Below are 3,170 nucleotides of genomic sequence, written 5' to 3' on the forward strand. Positions count from 1 at the left end.
AAACGTAGAGTGGTAAAAAAATCTTTCAACAAATTGGCGCTGTTGCCGGGGAGGTGTGCCAATACTTATTGCATTGCAATAGTTTTCATTCTTGAATGATTGTGAATATAGTGTATAGTCTTTGTTTTCAGTTTAATTTTCCTTGTTGCTACTAATCTTTTGTGTTAGTTAGCTAGTTCAAGAGGAGAAGCGACAAGAAGCTTCTGAATCACTACCTTCTCAAAATGTATCAACCGTCTCAAACATACGATCCCTCCGAAGAGGATAGGATTTCTAAGCTTGAGGATACCTTGGTGCAATTCATGCAATTGTCAATGATTAATCAAAGGAATACTGAGGCTTCCATCAAGAACTTGGAGGATCAATTGGGAAAGCTAGCTAATATGGTAGCTGAACATGGAAGAGCAATGGTTGAAGCACAAGTGGAAGAAAGTGAGGAAGAAGAAGAAAAATCAAAAAAAGAAGAAAGAGATCCAACCCTTCACCATTTACCGATTCCTTCAAGCCCTCCACAGGTAAAACATGATGAGGATGAGGTAAGCGTTGAAGATTTTGATAGCATATCACATCACCAATGCAATGATGAAATTATTAATGTTGAGCATACTGACTCTGTATTTGGTGATAGGCTTGATGAGAAAGTTCCATCAAATTCTTCAAAGAACTTTAAATTTGCATTCATTCATATGCATGTAAATACCTTAGCATGTGAGTTGAATGTAGGTGAATTGGGTTTGATTGAGAAAAGAAAGAAAAAGAATGAGTTTCTGATGGCTTGGAAAAACTTTGTTAGAAACCTAGGTGAAATCCAAGTCAAAAGGCCTAAAAAAAGGAAGGGGTTATACTATAATCCTTGTTTGTGGTCACCATGATAGTGCTTGCGTCAAGCTAATGACGTTAAACAAGCGCTTCCTGGGAGGCAACCCAGTGTTTTTATTGCTTTTGTTATATTTATGTTTTTATGTCTTTTAGTAAGTGGTAATGTGATTTTTTGAAGCTTTGATTCATTGTGTGCTTTAACGTGCTTCACAAGTTTTGATAGATATATTGAGTGTGTTCATAAGCTTTGGAAGCAATGAAAATGATAAACTTTGAATTTGAGGAGGTGACTTGTGAAAATGCATGAAATTTGAATGGAATTTGAATCATGTGAAATTTCTATTCAAAATTTGAGTTTGAGACCTGCAACAAGTCCAAAATAATATTTATCATACATATGGAAGGTTGGAATGGAAAGTTAGTAAGTATTAAATGATTTTAGGTATATGGTTGTGTGTAAGTGACTAAAAAGCATGCCCTTAGTTGAGTTTTCTGCATAACTGTGCAGATTTCTCTCCAAACTCTTTGAATTCTCTCATGTTAATGTTATTTAAGTGTATTTCTGCTTTGTGCATTGTGTGTTTGTAATTTGGTATGCTTAGTTTTATTTTTGGTGTGATTCTAGTACTTTTTGTTCATAGTTTAGTGTTTTAGTTTTTAGGAATTTTGATTTTGATTTTGTGGGATTGAGCTTAATTGTGTATTCTTAGCTATTGCACAAGTTTTTAATAATGTTAATATATGGTTTTGTGTGGTCTTAAGTGAAAAACAAGTCCCACTATGGTATTTTCTTCATAAACTGTGCAAAGTTGCTTCCTATTGCTTGTGAACCATCTCATAATGTGTTTTGAATGTCGTTTTTCAAGTTTTAGGATAAGTTTTAGTGAACTTCTTGATGGTGTGATGGAATTGCAAAAATGAAGGTCTATTTGTGCTTGTCATGTCCATGGAGTGAGTTATGATGCCATGCGCTTCAATTGTGTATCTAAAAGCTCTCAACAAGTTTTAAATAATGTTAATATATGGTTTTGAGGTCTAGCATGAAGGAAATGTAAGAAGTTCAAAATATAAGGTATTGAGTTGTGAAATAAGTGAAATTTGACCCTAAATGGAGCTTAGAGTGACTTTTGTGCAAAATGTGCTTCAATTTCTAATCTTAAGTTATGCACAAGTTTCATAGGGTATATAAATGTGTTTGAACCAAATGGCATGTGTTAAAATTGTTTAAATCAAAATTTGGCCTATTGAGTTGTGGAAATGCATGAAACTTGACTTTGAAGCTTGGATTGTAAATCACTGATGAATTGAGCTTGAGTGTTGATTTTTAAGGCTTAGACATGTTTCATATGATGAATGGATGTGAAAGAATCAATTGGCATGCTCTGAAAATTCAAAACTCAAAATTTGACCTACCCACTTGTGATTTAAGAGAGTTTTGAGTTCTTGTGGAAATTGTCAATTTGATCTTTTGATTTTGGATTTGTGATTGAAAATTTAGTTTGAAAAAGATTTGAGCAAGTTTAAATGAGTGTTTAGAGTGTATTAGTGAAGGTGAGGAGTGAAAACTTAGTCTAGAACAAGCATTGGATATAGCACTTGTGAAAAACCAGATTTTTCAACTGCAACACCATTATGCAGGTCTTATTTCTGTCCAAAACACGCTTAGCGTGTTATTTGGGGTGCTTAGCGCCCTGAATTTTGCAAAGCATAATGGATTCACTGCCATTTTAGCGCTCAGCGCTAGGTTTGGGCGCTCAGCGCCACCCCTGAAACAACAATACATGCTTTACTTCAAATGTACATAACTTCTTCACTTCTTATCGGATTTAAGCAAATGACCACTCTTTGGAAAGATCTTGAAGTCTATTTTCATATGGAATTGAGTTTTTACTATTATAACACTTTTATTTTCTCATTTCTCTCTTGTATTCTAACATGTTTCAAGTGACTGTAAGGCAGATTAACAAGAAAATCATACAGTTTGGCCTGAGGACAGTCCATTTCTCAAGGAGGGAGTGAGACATCAAGGATTTGATTAGTGATCTTGGATTCAAAGCATTCACATCATGAGGGAGTCCACTTTACCTTGTTTCTAGTTTCTTTTTATTAAGTATAGTTTTATATATAGCACTTGTGTCCTAGATTTCATGTTTCTCTGACTGTTATCAATACTAGCATGACTGTTGTGAGAATTGCTTGATATATGATATAAAAATGAATAATTCTATGATAGAAGTTGTGTTTGCACTCATTGATGTCATGACTAGATATGATTGCATTATTCACTTGGAATTCTTGAAGCATAACAAGAAAATTACTTGAAAATCAGAGTTATTTGAAACTTTTTAGCC

The sequence above is a fragment of the Lotus japonicus genome, chromosome 3 (assembly GCF_012489685.1).
Source record: "Lotus japonicus ecotype B-129 chromosome 3, LjGifu_v1.2".
Lineage (NCBI taxonomy): Eukaryota > Viridiplantae > Streptophyta > Magnoliopsida > Fabales > Fabaceae > Lotus > Lotus japonicus.